Source organism: Aphelocoma coerulescens, chromosome 5 (genome assembly GCF_041296385.1).
Source record: "Aphelocoma coerulescens isolate FSJ_1873_10779 chromosome 5, UR_Acoe_1.0, whole genome shotgun sequence".
In the NCBI taxonomy this organism is placed as follows: domain Eukaryota; kingdom Metazoa; phylum Chordata; class Aves; order Passeriformes; family Corvidae; genus Aphelocoma; species Aphelocoma coerulescens.
This window is the reverse complement of record NC_091019.1, coordinates 9,898,276-9,919,929: the sequence shown is the minus strand read 5'-3', so window position 1 is coordinate 9,919,929 and position 21,654 is coordinate 9,898,276. Positions and strand designations below refer to the sequence as shown.

The 21,654-nt window shown below is 37.1% G+C and overlaps 2 long non-coding RNA genes across 2 annotated transcripts; one reads left to right on the top strand and one right to left on the bottom strand.

Moving 5' to 3' along the window:
• Positions 1-207: 207 nt before the first annotated feature.
• LOC138110718 (uncharacterized) lies at positions 208-5,542 on the bottom strand. Its single transcript, XR_011151026.1, has 4 exons — positions 5,469-5,542; positions 5,269-5,313; positions 4,860-4,897; positions 208-3,125 (listed from the first exon to the last, which is right to left on the bottom strand). It is a non-coding gene; the product is annotated as an uncharacterized lncRNA (long non-coding RNA).
• Positions 5,543-5,725: 183 nt separating this feature from the next.
• LOC138110717 (uncharacterized) lies at positions 5,726-16,527 on the top strand. The gene is made up of 3 exons (XR_011151025.1): positions 5,726-5,910; positions 10,526-10,661; positions 15,431-16,527. It is a non-coding gene; the product is annotated as an uncharacterized lncRNA (long non-coding RNA).
• The last annotated feature ends 5,127 nt before the right edge of the window (positions 16,528-21,654 follow it).

Genomic DNA, 21,654 nt, shown 5'->3' with positions numbered 1-21,654 from the left:
ACTTGGAGAACGGATGAAAAGCCCATCTTATTTGTGTTGCTAAATAAAGTCCTTGGCTGAAGATGTCTGACCCACGTTGTTTTTGCAAGTGCAGTAATTTTAGGTCAAATTGCTTAAGAAAAATAGGTTGGAAAGAATGCATACAGCCGTAGCCACCTTTGGCTGCAATTTTAACATTTTCTCTTATGAGAAACTTTATGACCAACTTTAGCTAAAATATTAAATGCTTTTAGGGATTCTAAGCATTTTCTTTTAAATTCTTTTTTTCTCAGGAGTCATATATACCCCTTATTCTAGGGCATGGAGCCATTTTTGAGCAGATTATGGGGTGATGGAGTTGCCCTGTGAGCTGCAGGAGTTTGATCGTGGTCAGATTTCCAATTCACAAAGAAATTTCATGACACAGCAGCAGGAATAAGTACCACTGAGTTTTAATGAAGAAACAGATCTGAAACTAAAAAAATACTTCCAAGGTATCAGCCCAGTACATAGCCTAATATGAGAACCAAATCTGATTATTTAGGTTGTATTAGCAGAATGATGGAATAAGAAAACAAATGTTGTCTTTGGCTGAATTCCCGATGCATGTGTATTTTTAAAAACAATTATAAAAATTAAACCAGAGGCCTTATTCTTAAACTAGAATATGATAGAAGTCAGAAGATCAGTTTCATTTAAGTCACAGTATTGACAACCTTTTTCTTTCTGAGGGCAGAACATATTTTGGGGAGCGATGCACATATTTGTTCAGGCAAACATATGTTTAGAAAGCTTATTTGGAAGCATGTTTTTTGAGGTATTTGATTAGAGGGTTCTGGATTTGAAGTTCTTTCCTTGGTGATCATTGAAGGCTGAGTAGAGAAGTCCACAAAGCAGTTTGTGCCATGTCATAATATCATTTCATGCCCTCTCCAATCCACAGGGAAAAGCTAGAAATGTTCTTCCTCATAGGAAGCAGGAGGGTGAAACAGCATTATAGTCAAAGGGATGTGAATGATAGTGACCAGAGGCACTTATGGGCATAAAAAAGCATCTGGGAAAGTCTACTGGAATTCCAAGCTGTGTGACTGAGAGCCTGCACTGTGCAGAGCTGTGGTGGGAGGTATGGGCTGCTCAGCCGGCCAGAGAGATACTCCTGTGTCTGCATGATGTCAGCAGATGGAAAGCTTCCTCATTGCAGAAGAGGACAGCTATTTGATGGCTGGAACCCTGAGCCAGAGTCTTGGCCAGATTGATATCAGAAAATACTCATCATCGTTCTCTTTAGGATCCAGGAGTCCTTCTTATCTTGCCAAGGACCCTAGAAATTAATTTTTTCTCTCCTGTTAGGAGCTTGGGACCCTGTCATCCCAGGCAGTGAAGCCTGCCTTGGGAGGCAGCTCCAAGTGGGAATGGGGGAGTGTGGGATGCCAGGCAGGGCACTGGGGTAGGCAGAGGAATTGAACAGTGCTGTAGGAGGAAAAACAGGCATCATTGCAGGGCAAGCTCAATGAGCCAGCCTGTGAAATGTGTGTTCCTAACTGTGATTAAAATTACCTTGAAATTTGATACTTGTGGGCACTGATCACCTTTTAAATATTGATTTATGTTTTGTCTGTTTCAGCACAGCATTAAACAGCTGTTTGAAATGGATCAGTCTAAACACTGGGTGCTCAGCTTTAGAGGAATAGAAAAGTCACTTAGCAGAGATCCATTTGTAATCTCTCTGGTACTGCCTGAAAAAGAAACAGTCCTACTCAATTACTTTATTAATTATATAGCCGAGCAAGATCAGAACTGCAGATAATGAAACAGGTTTTATGGCTTGTTGTGGTGCCATCTCGTGGTTCTGGAGTAAAGTTTGCTGAAAGTTCCTTCATGGCTAAAGCAGATTTTACAGCATTGCGGCAAGCAAAGCTAAAATTTGGAACTGAAGCAGCACTTTAACCTCCTGGTTATTGGCCAGATTCCTGCTGTGCTCAGTCCTTCCTCACTCTAGCAAAGCCTTTGGGCAAAAATAGGTTTCAGATCTCTCACTGCAAGAGTGGTGATAATACAGCAGTCTTGAAATACAATGATAATTAATTACATCAGGCCACTTTGCTTGTCCCTGTATATGAGAGGCATGGAGAACTGTGCTCAAGAAAACAGGCCTTTCTTTTTTCCAAGCCCTGGAACATTAAGCATAATTGTTCCTGCAGGTGTCTTAAACACAGAATTGCTCTGAAAGTGCATAGGGAGAGTACAGTCCTTTTGCTTCTAATGTGTCTTGTTTGGGATAAGAACAGAAAATTTACAGAAAATATCTATAGCAGTCTTCTCCATCTCATTTCCACCTGCTCATTACAGAGCTTGTACACTGAGAGGCATTCCTCCTAACTTTGAGCAGCCTTTCTATGTCCTCTCACATCTTACTGTTCTCCCAGCCTTGAAAAAGAATGATGTTTGCTCTGACTTGTCCTCTTTGTATTCCAATGTAATGTTTTCAGCTACATGGGAGTCTGGTTTTTAGAAAGCTTTACTTTTTCTACACGTCCTCAAAAACTAGGAAATTTTCAGTAGCTTTAAAATGGTTATCATCTTGCAGCCTCCTGTTTTCTTGGTGTTGTCCATTGTTTGCCATTTTCTTTTGCTATACCATATCACTTTTTATTGCATCCAGCAGATTAGCAAGCACTTTCTGACAAATGCTTGTCACATTTTTTCTTCTTGAATTCTAATTTCTGTTTGAATGACTTTTACATAATGACACTTCAGAAGGAAACTGTTGATATATCTATGTCTGGTAAAATTTCTGTGTGTCTGTAATACTATGAATCACTGCAGCCTGTGGAATCCTGCTAGGTAATTTAGTAAGCTGTGTTTTTGGTAGACTTGTAAAAAGCTTAAGGCAGATCTCTCAGTGGCTGTGGACAATAGGATCTGCCTAGAGCTCTGAGTACAGGAAAGGTGAAGGAATTTGATCTCAGGCCTTGGTTATCATCAAAAGGTTTGAAAAAACAGAAGTCACAGTAGGTACTTTTGGAAAGAGCTGAAAAAAACGCTGCCATGTGTCCACAACCGTTCTCCCTCCGTAGACAAGCTTTTTATGGCTGTGGATGAGGTCACAGGGAATGTGCTACCGTACTCCTATGAGTAGAACAAAGCTGCAATGAAATCAGCTGATTAGTTACCTTCTGCAGACTGTAGGAGAAGAAGGTTTTTAATGGATTCCTGGGCTGGCAAATTGGAGCGATCATAATTCATTAGCCAGTGCTGGCTAATGCCAAGTGAGATTGGAGAAGGGGCTGTTGCCACAGTGAGAGGACTAATCATTACCTTCAGTACTATTTAAAGGATTCTAAGCAGTATTTAAGCCACTGTACTTGCGTGGCTTTAAATGCAGATATTTTGAGGCTGTAGAGCTGTTCTTCACATTCTCATATATATTTTTGCCTTCATACAAGTGATAATGCCTTTAAGGGTTACCCCATAGAGCATCAGCTGTGCTAGAGACAATCCAGTGTTTGAGACCTATAAGCTCTGTAAAAAATGTCAGCATTCTGTGTTCTTAATTTCTGTTCCTGACTACCAGTGTCATCACCTTCTCCTGGATACTGGAGATTATGATAAGACTTGAATGACCTATTTAGCTGTTCTGAATTTTGAATGATTATTTTTTCCCCTCTTTTATCAGCTGAATTTCTTCCCTCCCACCCCCTTTTAGCATAAAACAGAAATTGTGAAAGATTATTACGTAGTTTTAGAAGACATTGATTCCTATATAATCTGTGAACCCTTTATAAGAAAATAGAAGCCAAATTTATCATGGCTACTAAAAGACTGGGGAAAGGAGGAGTCCTTGCTTTTAAGCCTTATAAATAATAATAATGTCTACCAGATATTCTCAAGTCCCCATCCATGGGGATGGAAACAATCTTTAGGAAGAAATTGTACATTCCCAGCAAGCAGCAGTTAAGACTCAGAGAATTTCAAAAGCATGCATGAACTTTTACATGCAAATGATACAATATACATAGCTTCCAGTGTGCATGTGCAGGTCAGAATTTTAATATCAAGGCATAACTCCCAGCCCACACTGAGATCAGGTTAAATTTTTGCAGACATCTGCAAGTCTGGCCTTCCTGTGATGATCAAGGATCTCTCTGCAACACTTTATTTTAAAAAGTGCAACCCTTAGATATGCAGATTGTAATATTTATGATGTATAGAGACTATAGTTTGAGACTAGCACAAGGTCGTAAAACTGCCCCTGATATCTGTCCACTCAGATCTGTTAAGTCATCTTCCAGGAATTAAATCTAGAAGAAATAATTGATGCTATTTCCTGAAAACATAAAGAACTCTCTTTTTTGTTAATGGTGACAAAAAAGAACATTTCAACTATATGAGTCTGGATCCCTTCCAGTTAAACAAAGGACATGAATTTTCTTAATTAGAGAGTAATTGGATTCTGCCTCTCAAGCAAATTACAGACTTTATATCATAAGGAAATAAATTATGAGAGAAAAAATTGCTGCAAGCTTTAGGTGAAAACATTTATTATATCCATAACTCTGCAATTCACTGTAGCAAACTACAGCAAAATGGAGTTGCTGTCAATGAGTCAAATCTATGCTTTTTTCATTTTTATTTCAATATTATATTTATGTATGTGTGATAGAAAATGTAAATCTTTCCTGTGCTTCAGAAACTTCTCTCATAAGCTTGCCTTGTTTCTGTATAAAATGTCACATATCAGCAAAGTTGAAAAAAAGATTTCTCAGCTAACAAAGCAATACCTCAACAATTAACTGAAAAGATCTCCCAGTTCAATAAATGAAAACTGCAATATAACTCCCTTTGAGAAAAAAACTCCATGCAAGAACTTTATAACGTACCTTAGAAGTGGTTGTACTCAACATGCTTATGCTTCACTCTGTAACAGTGGAAAAACTGGCTTTTAACTGGAATAACTGTGAAATGACTACTAGCAAGGATCTCGTACTTAATCTACTAAAACTGGAGTAATATATTAAAATGGGAGAGTACTGTACATAATACTCATATTAAAAAACCAACCCAAAAGAAAGCCTAAAAACACATGGAACAACTCTGTTCCCATGAGTCTGAATTAATATGCGTGCAAGGATTGTGAATTTATACCTGAAAAGGTAAGTAAAACCATAAGGAATATAATAAAGGAACAACAAGAAGCTAATTAAGACCTGTTGTGGTAGATTACCCTAGTAAATTTGTTCATCTTGACTCTTACCACCAATGAGTCAAATTACATCATATCTGACTTACCAGGTCTGCAGGACTGTGGTTGGTATTGTGTGAAGGGCTGTTTTGCTGGAAAAGGTGGCATGCAGCAATGTAGCAGATAAATTACAAAGTGATAAAAAATTCTATGCAGTAACAAAAATTTTAACAAGCTAAGACCTAGTGGTCTGAGACCCTCCAGAACAGTGTAAACATCACTCTTATACATTTATTTTCATTTTTACCCTGTTGTAAATAGTAGATGAACTCACTGATGTCTTAAAGCTAGAAAACAATTTGATTCAAACATGAGGTGAAATCGGCTAAGTCAATTTGAAGTGAAGTATTAGAAACAGGATGAAATTGCAAGGTCACATGGTTAGGGACTAATTGCAAGCATTTCTGCTATTAGTGAGTAATAAGCAACACATGAGTGTATTAATCAGCTGCAACATAATTGTGTTTCAGCAGTGAAATGGCAGTGAAAATGGAAAATGTTCTGCTCAGGTGACTAGTAAGGCTGCTGTACTTATAAGACCTCCTGAGCTGGCCTGTGTGTGTAGTACAGGTCAGCTAAATCAGATGAAGTGAAACTGGAGCATGTGCAATGCTCAGATGATTTGTAGAACTTTACACGTTGGCCAAAGGAACTGCATTCTGGCAAGATGCTGAAAGAGCTGTGTCTGTGTAAGTGCAGTAGGAAGCACATATCAGGATGGCTAAATGCTTTAATTAAGGTACAATGTTGGCAGGGGAAAATAGCTCTAAACCTGCTAATGAATAAATTTAGCCTGGAAATAATGTTGGGCCTTAGGAGGCCGCATGATACATTCGCTGGCAGGACTGTATTGTGTCAGTGTCTGCTTGTTTCCAGGCTTTGGATCCTGCTCATACAGGTGGCTTTCAAACAAGGGATGGGATTGTTGTAGCTGGGAGGCTTTCACAGCAGTGCTCAGAGTCCCTTCAGCTTCATATCTTTAATTGCATCTGTAAAGTGGCAGAAGAGTGGCAGTCTCCCAATCAGACTAATTTTATTATTTTTTAGTTTGTTTTTACTGTTATTCTGACAATGAAGTAATTTTCTTTGCTTTAGAAAACAAGGGTTTACAGAGATTGTTTTTCTAATGGGATATTTACTCTGACTAAAAACCAAGTAACTTGTGAATACCTATCACATTTCTTTATCACGTAGGAAGACTAATATTTAAGGAACGTTTGCAGGGGTTTTATGCACTGCAGACTTTGGATCAGAAATTCTGATAAGCCCTTTAGTGATGAACATATCTGGAAATCATGTAATAGATATGTTTTATTCTTTCCTTCTAAAGCAAGTTATTTGGTTCAAGTTGCCTCATTTTTATAAGTAAAAAATTGAGACAATGAAAAAGAAGGTAACGTCTGTCTTTGATATCAGAAAGTCATTTTCTCTGTAGGAGATACGTTGGGTTCTCCTATTAAAACTTGTTTTGAGCATACAGAGGACATGGATGTGAAGTTAGCTCAGACCTGCCTTGTTACCAATGACTCGCTTCTCTTTTAACTACAGAACTAAAACTGCACTTGTTGCTGTCCTGCTCTGTGTACAACTCCGATACCCCATGAAACCTCCTTTAGCTCAGAGGAAAAATTAGTAATTAATTTTCTTGAGAAGTTCTTCATGGTAAATTGAGTATATTTCAATCTCATTGCAGCAATATTTTTCTGTAGAGCAAGAATGCCTTGGGTTTGTGGGTAGTGTACAACTTGTACTCTAATGATAACTAATAGTAATCCACTAGGGCTTCTTCTCTATTGAGAAGGCTTGAATTCAAAGGACTGCAAGGGCACAAAATAATTTAGCAAGCTTGGAGGCAACAATATTATTTTCTTGGTGTTTTTTTGGTGTTTGAGCTGAAGGTTTCTCAGCCTCCACATTTCCTAAGCTTGGAGTGATATCTTCAGCAAGAGTTGAGGCTGGGAATTGTTGACTGTCAGTAGCAAACATTTGGTCCTGAAGGTTTGTCCCTGATTTTTCTGTGTCTGCTTAAGGGTAAAAAGAAGAAAGGGCAGGTGCCTTATGTTCATGGTAGTTCTTAGCAAGCGTTCTTGAATTTCCAGAGCTTCTGTGTTCCTACTTGAATTCTGCCTGAACTGAGGCTTTACTGGTATTTGCTGAGGAATCTTTAAGCACCTTCTTAGGGAGAAGCAAACAAAGCCAAAAATTCTTTGCTCCGTTGTGATTCTCTCTTTACAGCATTATTTAAGATTACTGCAAAAATTATTTAAGCCTCTCTATCTGAAAAGACTGAAAAAGCAGTTATTTCATAGATATAGCTGGTTTTCATTGCAAACAAATCTTATTTCAGAATATAACTGATAATCTGATTAAAATTTGGATGGCTTTTGAGTCTGTTTTTCAGATGTAATAAAATCACCCATAGCTTGAAAACCCTCGAACCTGTTTCTCCTCCAATTGCAGTTTAGTGGAAAGCTGATGGAAAGCTGGACACTTTCAATTCAAAATTCTCAAAAGCTGAAGGAAGGTCCTCTTTTGTGAACAAATAAAGTGTAGCTTCTGACAGGCCTTTCCCATTTCTAATGGCTACTAATGTAAACTAGATGACATATTTATGCTTTCTTTTGCTTGTTTAGGGTTGCTGTTGGGTGTCTGGGAGCCCTAGTGTGCTGTGTTTAATTCAATGTACTATTAAAAGGAAAGGCTGTTTGTATTGACCTGAATTGGTGAATGAAGGCAGAGGAGCACTGGGTGCAGCCATACGCCATGAGAAGGATCCCCTGCTGGTATCTGTGGCCTTGGTGGAGGTTTCCTGGCTTCCTGCAGGAGTGGCACCTCACAAATAACGCACGACATCATGCGCAGAAGGCTGTGGCTGAGTGAATGTGCTGATATCTTGACAACATGCACAAATAAAGGTTTATACCCAGGGAGAAGCTGTTCTCAGTTAGTGAAATGAGAAAAGACCAGAACACTGAGAATTTTTTTAGAGACCCGTATTTGGAAGGATTAATTCCCCCGAAGAGCTTTACAGTTCCCATTTTTCTCGAAGAGTCACATGTTCTTGCGTTTGTAAATGCCGTGCTTGCTGCTCTGCTGGCTCATATCTTACTGCCTCACAGAGCCTACAGAGATGTATCAAAATGATGCATTGTCCTTCCCTCACCAAGGGTAAAATTCACCAGTTTCACAGGAGTGAGGCTGCTTTGGGCTGCAGTGCCTAAGAAAAAAGTTGAGCAGGTATGGGGTGATAAACCAAGACATGCTGTTTCTTCAGCTTCCGTCTATTCTTGTTTGATGCAAGCAAAATAGTTCGATTTTCATTATAGTGGGCAAATATAAAGGAAGATGCATGAAATGGAAATGAACTATATCTGTAGAATCAAATTTAAAACCAGAAAGATTTTCCTGTTTCTTCTTTATTAATGCAGTGTATTCTCTTTCTCTTCCTCAAAGTGGCCTTAGAACTTTACAATCTGTCCTAAAATGTCACTAGAAATGCATGTTAGCCATGACTTACAGTTTTGGTGTGAAAATAAGTTATCAAGCATTGACAAGGGCCATTTGAAACTGCTGCTGCAACCCCTTAATTATTTAATGGCTGCTAAAGAACCAGTTCTTTATTAGATCTCTGACATTTGAAAAATTTCATTCAGATTTACCTGCAGGCTCAAGCATGCTTTTAACTCATTAAAAAAAAAGTAGAAAATACTAATGGAGAAATGTTACAGTGTGGATACTGTAACACTCATATCAAACAAGGAGGACGTGGAAAAGAAATATCTATGGACGGATTCCTGATAGATGTTTCAGAGATGTTTATTTTCCCAGCCGCATGACTGAGGATCTGCCGAGGAACAGTTACAGTCAGGGGACCCGAGGGTTCTTGCCCACGCAGAGGAACACAAAACAACCAATGGGGAACGAGGCTGACCAGGGGCTAGGAAACCCCGTCCCTGTCCCCTCAGGGTCCCTCTCCCAGGGCTACATGGCAGGGGGGAAGGGACCCTGACAGAGAAATAATTGATAAAATCAAAAACATTGGCCAAGGGAATGTGAGTGCACTGAATTTCGAAGCATGTAAATAGTAAAAGAGCAGCCCTGTATCCAGTGATGGCAAAGCTTACATTGGCCTCCAAAGGAGGCTCCAGAAGCAGCAATGCTCCTGAGATGTTCTTTACAATGCAATGGAAAAAGGAATGTTCCTGGAATGGATGCTGTGAGATGAGCCTTCTCCAATAACTGCTTGACAGTGTTTGTGAAAGTTTCTTTTGAAAGGCTATTTTCCTGGTATTTGTCATATAGTTTCTGTCTTTTTATCCTGCTAATTACAGGGACATTATTTAAGACAAGGTTCTGCCAGGGTCCTGATTTCTGTCCAGATTTAAAGATCTGTTTTCTTTTTTCACAGCTACTGGTGTTATGGTGTGAGTAGGAATGCTGATACCAGTTAGGGGAATGTGTAATGGGGAAACTGAAAGTAGTTTAACTCTTAGTCTTAGTTGTGATCTGCCACTCAAACTAAATATTTTGCTGTCCCTCCCCATCCTTTTCTTCTTTTTCTTATCTTGAAGAATTATTTCTAAAATGTAAGCCTGATTGTACAAAATACTTAGAAATGTCAATGTATAAGAAAGTTAAACTTCTTAATACAGTGTAATTTCCCCTATTTGTATTTATTGACTGTTGCAGTCTGAGCAAATACAAATTTTGCATCCATTAACAGACAGAAGAGTATGCCAATACCTAAGAAGTTACCAGAAAAATGGAGCCAGGATTTTAGCTGAGGTGCATAGTGGTGGGAGAAGGAGTGAGTGCTCATGCATGGAGACAGGAGTAGCTTGGATTAGGTATATATGAAAAAACCCTGGTTATGAGATAATTAATCATTGGAACAGGTTTGCTAGGGAGGTTGTGAAGTTTTGGAGATTTTCAAGACCCATCTGGAGATTTTCAAGCCCCAGGCAATCTGGCTTGGTCTCACTTAGCTTTGAGCAGGAGGCTACATCAACTCTTCAGGTTCCTTCCAATGTAATGGTTCTCTGATTAATAAAACCTCCCGTGTTGCTTAATAACTTTCATGTTAGTATATTCCACAAGAACTACATTAAATATTGAGGAGTCAAAATGATTGATCAAATTAATTGTAAGGTAGGAGTGAAATTTTCACTGTAATAATTTAACCTGTTCTCCCCCAAGTTGCAGAATACAAAATCAGACCAAAGGTTGCAAGTAAAGAACATGGCTCTATATAGGTGTAAAATAATCTGGTTTAGAAAAAAAAAAAATTTTTTTTTTATTTTTTAGGGTTTTCAGCTTGCCTGTCTGATGTAATAGTTTTGAAGAATGAAACAATTTTTTTTCCATTAGAAAGACAAAGAATACAATCAATTATCTTTCTGTGAGTCTGCTTTTTCTAGTGAATTTTCCACAGAAAGTGAGGGTGAGTACCTGACTGAATTTCATTGTGGGTAACAAAACAATAGAGTTGCATGAAATTTCTTTCAATTTTGAAATGTGCTCTTCTTAGTCAGAGTTCCTAGAATGAGTCTTTCTGATTGACTTTCTAAGACAATTTATTCTGGTAAATTGCATCCCTTGTTTAAGTTTGTTCTGTTATGCTGTGAAATAAAGAGGAGGCCTTTCAGACAGCTCAAGGTTGTCTCTGATACTGATCTAGAAAAGGCAGTCAGTGGTTGTCTTGGAGGGTGTTGTGATATTTCCTTCATAACAGGGTCATGTTTGACTGCTGCTGTACAGGCATGGGTATTTAAAGATAATTCTGTGTAATTCACTGTAATGAGTATTTGTTTTCCTTTGCTCACTCTTTGCTACAAGATGAGAAACTCTACTTTGTATTTTTAGTTATTATTTGAGCCAACAATAACTCCAGCCCTTCAAGGCATAACTTGTCCAAGAATCCTGGTTAGCTGTTAACGTTTTCCTCAAACAATGCAATCATAGTTGACTTTGGGACCTGCTGTTTCCAAATTTTGCCATGGAAAATCAGCCACATTCTTTCACATAACAGAATCATATACTTAGAGTGTTTTGTGATTCTGAGGTATTAATCTAGAATTAGATCCAGGGAACTGTTGATCAACATCCAAAAGCAGCCATAAATAACAAGAATATTGAGATGGGTTTTTGTTAGCAGTGGTCAGAAAGAGCTGGTTTTTTTTTTTACCTCTGAGAATAAAATGAGAAACATTGCATTTGAAAAGTAGTCTATTCTCATGGTTACACAGCCTCCCACAGTTAAAGAAACGTGATTGCTGAATCTGGGATCCATCACAGCATAACCTGATTTCTTATTTTGCATTGTTTAATAGTTCACTGATTGTATATCATCTGTACCACTTGTGAAGCTTTAGACCATGATTTCACACAGTGTGAGACTTTTTTTTTTTTATAGTAATAGCAAGAAGAAATGATTAGACATGACCTATATAACTCTCCAACATTGAGTGTGGATTATTTTTGGGGAACTCTCAGTATCAAAGGCCATTTTTTCTGGTGCTTATTCTCTGGAAGAAAAGATTAAATGTGTTCTATTTGCTATTGCTTTCTGCATTGCATTCTCTTGCTCCAGTTTTTTAGCCCGTGAGTTCTAATATTGCCAGGCACTGGGAATTTTATGGAAGCATCTGCTGTCAGCAGTATGAGAATTTGGCTCCATAGTCAGAGTTCTAGAGCACTCTAACTTGGTGTTGTTGGTCTGTAGCTTAATAGCTACATCAGTTAGCACAGAGTCAGAAATACCTGTGATGGAGCCTGGTGGGACACCAAGAAATAGATTTACTTTTCATCAACTGCAGGTCATCCCATAAGCAATATGCTACGTTGTAAGGGAGAATTACAGCTAGATAAGAAATAGTTGTTTCAGATTATTTTCCAAGATTTCCAAGGCTGTCTTGCTTAAAAAATGTGGTAATAAAAGAATGTGATAAAATAGTCTCTTTTAACAGCTTTTCCAATTAAACAATATAAACAAGCCTAGCTTGTACACAAATATTGAAGACTAGTATGTGCCCTTATTCAGATCAGGAGTATGAAATACAAGCTTTACTCTGTTCAAGTAAGCATTTAATTCAGTGTTTAAAAGAACTAAAGATTAGATAGTAAAATGTAAACAAAGATATTTGTGGTCAGGCTATGTATGTAGGATTCTAGATTCTAATCCGACTCACACTTTCATGATTAATGGTCATTAAAAATCAAAAGTTCTATCAAAAGAGGTGTGAGGTTTTGAAAATTAGCACAGAGTAATTAAAAATATTTTATCATAAACTTTTCCACTATTTGTATTAAAACCTCCCACATTTAGTCCAGAGATCTAGAAAAGGTTATGGTGAGGAACTGCAAGGACAAGAGCAAATTAAACATAAAAATGCCTGTGGTCTGTGCAACTTCCATTCACATTCCAAGCTGTAGGTGAGGCAATCATCCTTAGAGTGCTTAGGAAGAGTTTTGATTGGAGTATCTGCTTATATATAAGCTTTTAGCATATTTTAACTGATATTTAGTCCATTTAAACATGAGGACATATAAAGTCATCACAGCCTGACAGTGTTTGGGCAATGCTTTTAGGCACGTGGTGTGACTCTTGGGGTGTCCTGTGCAGGGCCAGGAGCTGGACTTTGTGATCCTGATGGGTCCCTTCTAAATCAGCAAATTCTATGATTCTGTGAATATTTCCTAGATGGTTTTCTTTTAGTGGGTATTCTATTAATCTTTATAAATTATGATAACATCTGCTAGATGCATGATTCTGAAACATACAAGAATTCCAAAGAAGAAATTTGATTACTTGAACATATAAGATTAAATAATTTGCTTCGAAAATGATACCATCATCTTTTCCTCTGAAGAAAACCTTTCCATTACTTCTGATTGTCATCTTTTATTGATAAATCAATGTTTGATGTTAGAAGATTTAAACCAAGTCTTATTCTTCAGAGGAATGTGCCCAATGCCGAAGTGGAAACATTAGACATATTTACTGTCACTTTTTGGTTTACCACAAACATTATATGACAGGGAGGGCAGAGGAAGCTTTTGTTAATGGTGTGAACCCATGAGCTGAATTTATTAGGCTGTTACTGAGCCTTTGCATTGCTTTTCAACTGCTGTGTGTTCCACAGAGTGTTGAATAATTTGGGTATAAGAAAACAGTACTGCAAATCTTCAGTGGAAAAAGAGGCACATCTCAAAAAAAAAAAAATCTGTCATGTTACATAATTTCAAAGGTTCCAGTAAGCAAGCAGAGTAAATCACAAATTTTGCCAATTCAGTAGCTGCCGAGCCAAATCGTAGTAGTTACAGGGGAAATAGCAGGATTTTACTTTCTAAGAGTTACAAGATTTCCTAGTTTTGTAAATTTAAATTTTTTGTCTGTCACTGCATATGTATCAGTGAAAAAGAATTGTAAATTAAGTGAATAATTAAAGTTGTAAGTACTTGGGAATTCTGAATCCATGTCACTGCTATGCAGCACAAATGGAATTTGAAAGTGCTTTGAGATCAGCATTTACACTGTCTGGTTTAGAGTCCACGAAATAAATCATTATAATAAGATATGAGTTCAGCACTTGTTTCTTATGTTTAGTACAGGAACAGTCTGAGAATAAATCAGATAAATAAAGAATATTTTATGTGGTTGGAGTTCAAAAGGAAGAAGGAAAATTATATAAACAGACACCTCAAAATCTATGTGAAATATTTATTTTTGTTACAGGATTTCTAATTTAAAGCTATTATTACTGAAATCCAGGGAGGTTTTACCAGTGAAGTGGAAAAAGGCTTGATTGACAGAACATAGCTTGAAAATTCATCACCCCGTACACAACCTGAAAATTCAGTGCATTTTGAGGACAAATTGGGAATAGTATAATTTTTAGATTTTACCATTTGCTTTTATATCATATACATCCAGGCTATGGAGTCCTTTATCTTTAAAATTACATTTTTTTTCCCCGTTTCAGCTTTAGTCATCTCTTAGGTTGCCTTTCATGTAAAATGAAAATATAGGACAAAAATAGTATTACCTTACATAAGAAATTGTCCTTATATAGTCAGTAGTGGAGTTTAACAGTTATGCAGGCCCTGTGCTGACATTTATTCTTGGGGTAAATTTCATAATGTGCAAGTCAACTTTTAACTCTGATTAGATCACAGGTACCTAAGTATGGGAGAAATAATTTCTTTTGTACCTTATTTGTGGGAATAAATGCAAATATCTGCAATTACTCCCCCCCATGATTTTGAATTTCAATCGTCTTGAAGATTCATGTCAGTAAAACTGAAATGCATGAACCTTTGTAGAGAGGAAAGCCAAAAAGAATTTGTGTATCCCCAGAAAACTTCAGTGTATATCAGAGTGAATATACTTGATTTTTTCTTAGCAGCATTTTCTTATAAAGTAGTTGTTTTTTGGGTTTTTTTTAAACACTGAGCCCTTGTGAGGGGAAAAAATGGATACTGTGTCTCTAAAATCATGTGAGATATCTATATTTATCTATCTATATCTTTATACATTCTGAGCATCTATCAAAACTTAACCCCCCCAAAAAAGTAGTTTTGTGATCTAAAGAATGTGTGACATCTGACAGGCTGAGTTGAAAGGATTAAGGTCTAGAGAAATAGAGGTAGCATGAGAGAGACATTTTTGATTTATTCATTACTTTGTAATGCAACAATACAAGCAAAGTAAGCAAGCAGTTTTTAAGTAATAAGTAAACAATTTCCATTTTAAAAAGAAGATTAAATGCTGGGTTTTATTAAGGATTTGCCCCTGCTACCTACCTCTCCACTGAAATTTTTAATCTTTTGTACATTGGCTTTGCTGTGGAAACTAATCAGTCTGCAGTTCATCTCAGGAGACAGAGTCAAAAGCTTGAATCCTGTGCTTATTTTTAAGGTGTTGTGTGGTAATCCAATTAGATTGCTGCTTCTACTTACTGAATTTAGGCCTTATCAGTGTTGAGACTGCTGAATAAAAATCTTGACATATTTACCAATTTGTATGACCATTTTCACTGGTTAGTTCTCAAATAGTTCTGTCTGTATGTGAGAGTTCAAATGGAATGTTTCAGTTAATCCTTTGGAAAAAGCCTCGATGCACTGCAGCTCACTTTGTTATTGGTTTTCTGGTTGATTGAAATGGTCACACATTTCCCTGAGTGTACCGTGCTGTTATCTTTGCCTTTACAGGGTCATTTCTTCATCTTTGTTTATTGGCAATGTAGACATCATTACTTTACTGTTTTCAAAGGTCATGGAGTTCCTGTGTGTTATAAAACACTTCTCAAATTTGTGTTGCAAAGCTTCTGAAGAAAGGCCCAGAGCTCAACAGTAAGCTGCGGTGGTAAACAGAAATAAGTGGTTTCTGCAGTATTTAAATGACTTTGTGCTAACCTAATGTGATGTATAAATCAGATTTTATCTTTATTCATTTGCTGAAGATATATAATGATCTCACCTTGAAAAGAACCGAAATTGGTATTCCACTCACAGAAAAACAAAAAAATGAGTGTACTTGGAATTGTAGTCTGTATCTTGAACACTTGCTTGTTCTTTGTTTCTTGTAATGATGTGTATTCTATTACCAAAACATATGGTCTAACATTGATGAAGGAGTAATTAATCTATAGCTAGAAAACACAATAAAATTAACTTGTTAACACCAGGTAATTGCATTTCTTTCACGATACATTTATGAAAATGAATTCAGCATCACTATAATAATAATAATAATATGTAATGAATTCAACCCTTTAACAAAATAACTTTACTTAGAATTTAATATTGGAAATACAGATTTGTACAACTTGGTTCAATATATCAGCTTTAGCAAATATTAGACACATCTGAAGCCACTATACATTTTTCCAAATTAATTTGTAATATATGGATTTTCTGCAGTGGCTACAAACCAAGTTCTTTTGTCAAAAAAGGGCTTGCTTTTGCCTTTTTTAACATCCTAGGAAGGTGTTACATAATCTTAAACAGATGAAAGGAAATAGCTTTTAATATGCTTTATTAAAATTTACAATTCTCAGGCTACAGGGAAAATCTGATAAGGACTGGGCAGCTTCTATACTCTAATGTTTCCTAATTAATTGTTTTCTTATTGTTGTTTGGTATGTCCCTCTTCTCTCCCAGACCTGTTCCATCCACATGGCATTGTTTTTGCAATTATATTGCCCTTGTGAGCCCTTTGTGGCATGATCCATCATTTTTCATTTCACTTCCAGTGTCTGATAGTCAAAGTAGGTTGTGAGTTGGTTGTGTAATAAAAAATGTTTTATGTTGTTATTGTTCTTACTGCACAAAAAAATTCTGCAAACTCCTGATTTGTTTAAAGCTCACATGTGTTCTATCCTCTCAATTCATGTATATTGCAGTGGGCCTGGAGGGGGATTCAGTCAGATACTGCTATGAGTCTAGATACAAATATATCATAAAATCCAGTCCTACATGAGACTTGTAATGTCTAGTGGGCTGTATGAGAACAGTCTGCACTATCACAAGATGGCAGGAAAAACACGTGTATATCTAGATGAGAGAGAGAAACTTTTATGGGAGAAGGGAACATTTTCCCACAGCAGGAATGTTCACAAAGTGTTTCTGTAGAAATGGAAACATTTCTTTCTCAAAGAACAATTGTTCTCTTAGGACACATATCTTGAGTGTTCAGGAATATTCTGAACGTATTTTCCCCTTTCATATGAGGAGAGAGTTCCCTCCAAATCCAAAGGTTTCTCTGCTTCTCTTAATCTGAATGCAGTGAAGACCGATGTTGATGCTAAGGTACCATGTGAATTTTGGTTTGAGGCTGTTTTACAGCTTTTGCTGGACAAACAGGTGTCCTGTTATCCTTCCACTCAAGGACTGATTCTGTGCTGCCATGGCAGACATTAGGACTGATGATACATTCTTGTTGCATGCACACTTTCCTCCGTGACACACATGTTGTACACTCATTTGTTCCTCTGAGATTTTGCTTCTGAACAAGAATGCAAATCTTTCTTTGATGTTACATGAGACAATGCATGGTTCATCGCGATGAACTCATGTCAGCAAAATCCTGGATAGACTAGATTAAAAATAGTCTTGCTCTTGAATTGTGCAGTATTAGTCACTGATGGTAAGCACAGTGGTAACTTTGTGATAGCTTAAGATCAAGACACACTCAAATAAATATAAAAAAATAGTGGTACTTAATCAGTCACTCATCAAGACCAACACATTCATATAATGATAAGCTGCTTCTCTTTCGTGTGTTTTGCTTGGACTGCTACATGAGCCTGTGATTTTACAGTGCAAATTCAGAAAGAATGGGAAGTGAAGCTCATTCCCAGCATATCACAGACTTCCAATAAAGCCCATCCTGTACTGCATCCAACGCAGCTGTTGGAGAGGTGAAATTGCATGTGGCACTGTAGGCTTCTTCTTGCCCTGTGATGAAAAAACTATTACTGCTACTACAGAAAAATACATAGATAGTACACACTTTGGTTTTTGCAATGCAATTTTTGAGCTGTATCATAAAACAAAAGTAAGATTCTCTTTTATATTCTCAAAATGAAAATACACATGAATAGACAACTTGATTGACAGGCACGGTGTTCTGAAAACTTAGGAAACTTGTTCTCCACAGGAATGCTGTCTGTTGGTTTTGGGTTTTGAATAACAGGCTTTATAACTGCTGAATACAATGCCAAGAAGAAGGTACAATTTGGCTAAAATTGAGGTTTGAACCTGACAAATTATTTGCTACTTGAATCATAAACAATGGTATTCCTGCAATCTCAAATTAGTGCCAAATTAATTACTAAACAAGGTTAGGAGAGCATTGAAGTGGTTAATCACATGCCATCTGCTTGCCTGCCATCTCTGATTCTTGACATGGAGGAGTAGGATTCAGACCACCATCCTTCAGAGGTCTCTTCACGCAGGCAGAGAGAAAATATGACCCTTGCATGTTTTTAATACAGATTCTGTTCTTCCTTTCCTGTCTGCAAGGGACTGATTACAAGACAAGAGAAAGTAATTTTGAAAGTCAGACAGCTTTTCTTCAGAGCTGAATAAATGTTTGAGTAGTGCAATGGTCTAAGAAAATGACTGCAGTGTGCTCATTCTACCCCAGGTGGTTTCTTCATGTTTTTTGATTTGAGGAAAGGAAAAGAGGCTATTGTCCTTTAAATAGTTTGTACTACATTGCATTATCCCATATGGGGCACATACACAAAAATGGCTTGATCTACAGTCTTTGAAAGCCAGCACCCAGAGGCTGAATTTGTAATTTTAATTAAGCTGTAAATGCCTTCACAGCTCAGTTTGGTCTTTATTTCACAGAAACTCTTCAGTGCTTTCAGACTTTAGTAGCTTACTTTTGCGAGATTAGAAGCTGAGGAGAACTGCTAATCCTGTTTTGCTCCTCACATATGCTCCTCCAGTCATAAATTATGACTGGATCCTGTTGTACTTTACATTTTGGGCTGCCTAACATCAGTAACTGAAGCAGGTGAATGGCTCATGGTTGGGCCACTGCCATACTAATGAGAGATAAGTGTTCTGATTAGGGTCTGTGTTGTTACAACTTCCTTTAGGACTGCAGAAAGCCACTTGGCTTCTTGTGAGTGAATGTCCTCACAATAAGATGAGGTTCAGCAGGATATTTTTACTTCAGAGGAATGTTGTAAAGACAAGTATTTGCAGATTTTTGGGGTTACAATATATTACAGCAGCAGATGCAATGTGAGTATAAAAGAGTCACCCTATCAGTGCTGTACCATCAAAAACTGTTTTGCCAACAGTTCTTGTGTTCAAGGTAATGATCTTTCAATTCTCAGTGGAAAACTATTGAACTCCATTATCCCCAGTCTCCTACTGTATGTGCTTGCCTTGTGAGCATCCTGTGAGGGGCAATGAATAGTTTTGTACTTTGTGAACAAAACACCCACTTATTCACCAAGTTTTCATATGTGCCCCAACTTCTGTTCAGCTGCAAGGAGAGTCTTCATCAAAAAACAGTGCAAACTGAGGAGGAACGAGGTAGGTGAGAGAAGATTGAGGGGCTGTATGTATCACAAAGACACAACTCAAAGCCTACAATGAATACAGTTCCTGTAAGGTCCTAGTGCAAACTTGCAGCCAAATCAACAAAAATGAGCAGGTATCAGTATGATACATGGCTGGCTGCATTTTGAAAGCTGAGCTCTTAAGAAATACCTGTAGGAAGTCTTTACTGTGAAATGCTAATCTGATCATGAAAAATGCCTCTAGTAAGGTGCGTTTCATTTTTAGAAATTACGTACTTCTAAATTTTGTGGATTTATATATTATTTTTCATTATAGCACAGTATTCTAGATAATCAGAAAAATGGTGAAGGAGGATTTCTGTAATAATCATTTTACAGAATACATCTCTTTCTAAAACTACTCAGTCTGTTTAAATCTGAGTTTTGCATTTGTGATTCACTAAAAGTCCTTCAGCCAACAGTGGGAGTTAGAGTGATGCAAAGACTTCAGAACTGGAACTTGATTCTTTCCCAATTTTTGTAAAATCAGAATGAGGGTTTGGATAGAATGTCACTACATAAGGAAGCTATAATCTCTCTTTTGAACCCATTTTTATATATAGTATGCTGCCTAAGTTCTTACCTTTCAAAGACTAAAATAAACAAGAATTCTGGAGATTCCACTATTAATATTGTAAAAATTATCCTTGAATGTATTCATTTGAACTAAGATGTGCTTCTTGTAGCCCCAGCTAAGTCACAATGGTGCCTCATGATTGTGCTTGTGTTGATTATAATTGTATTGCCAATTGCTGCCAGGTTGTACTAAGTGCATCACTAAAAAACAGACTTCTGTTCATTTACTGTTGTACTTGCCTCAGGCTCAAAATTTCTGATGATTTCTTTTTTTTTCTCCAGTCATTCTTGGCCCAGACATTTCTTATTTAATGTATACAGAGTTGTACATAGCAAATTCCCTTCTCCCAGCTGAATTTCTGAATACATCATCTTTGGAATCATTGTGCTCTCTCCTTTTTGTACTGGTTCATTCTCAACAGCCAATCTCTATTTTCATTCCTTGTGTTCGTGACCACAGTCAGAATTTATTTCTGTGACATCTTGATACATCTTTTTTAAGAAAAGATTTACCACATGATATTTTCACTGTGGCACTTCAGTCTTTTTGGTTTAGTCTGTACAGCTGTATTTTACTTCCTTATGATTTGCTGTTTTGTGCAGTAAATGTATTTTGCAAATATAAAAGATCTCAGGAACATCCTCAGGATGAGTATGAACTTCATCAGATAAAGGTTTCACCTGTCTTCGTCTGCTTTAGTTAGTATGGACATAGCTTTTTCTAGTTACTGCTCATTGAGGTCCCTTGGAATGTCAAAGGTGCATGAAACCTCTCCTTATGGCTTATTCCATATCACTTAACTATAAAGACTTTATAAAAAAAAGAAAATTAATTGGGTGTTACTCTTCGCTTGAATGTCATACTTGACTATTTTACTGCTAAGAGGGTAACAGGATCTTTGATTTTAATAAAACAGTTAAATGTCACCCGTGCTTGTCTTTACTTGCCAGCACATTGACTCCTGTGGCCTCTTTGGTTACACTGTTTTGGCAAACTTGAGATTTTCAGTGTTGCCCATGTATCAAACAAAACATCAGTAGAACTCTAGTTATGGGTGATATGGAATGAAGATTTACCATTAAAAACAGTTTTATCAGGAGTCTGGCCTAAAGGGAGGAAAACTTTCTTGTAACTGAGGAAGAACTCAAGGATGACAGGTACAAGTGGAAAGAGTCCAACCATTGCACGACTCATATCCCTAGGGAATTATGTTTTGCCAGAGAAATGAAAAGAGGGTTCAATTATGAAAATCAGGCAGTGGGAAGAATAGTTAAAGTGCTGGTCATTTTAGAAAAGAAAAAAAGTTCTTACTGTATAATTATGCAAATCAGGAGTCTCTTTCTCTACTTGCAAGGTGAAAATCTCAGCACATGTATTACGGAAGGATTTTTTCCCAGGGCATTCTGATTCATGTCACTGGAAAAACAGGGCACTTATGTTTACATTCAGTACCTCATTTGGAAGATGTTGCTTCTAAATCCTGGTCTTTGGGCTGTGTTTGGCATTGTTGTACTATAAAATTTGCAGACCTTATTTCTACAGACTTATTAATGAGTAGACTTCAGCCTGGGAAATACTTCTTTCTTCTGCCAGAAGAGTCAGGTACAGAGAATTACACCTGAGAGTTGTTCAGAGCTCTTGCTAACATAAAGACTGAAAATTATTTTGTGTCTTTTACTGGGTTTTTTTGGTGTGATATATTTGGTATGATATATTAAATTTTCCACATTTTTGTTTATTTATGCTGCCCCAGAAAAACATAGGAAGGAAGGTAC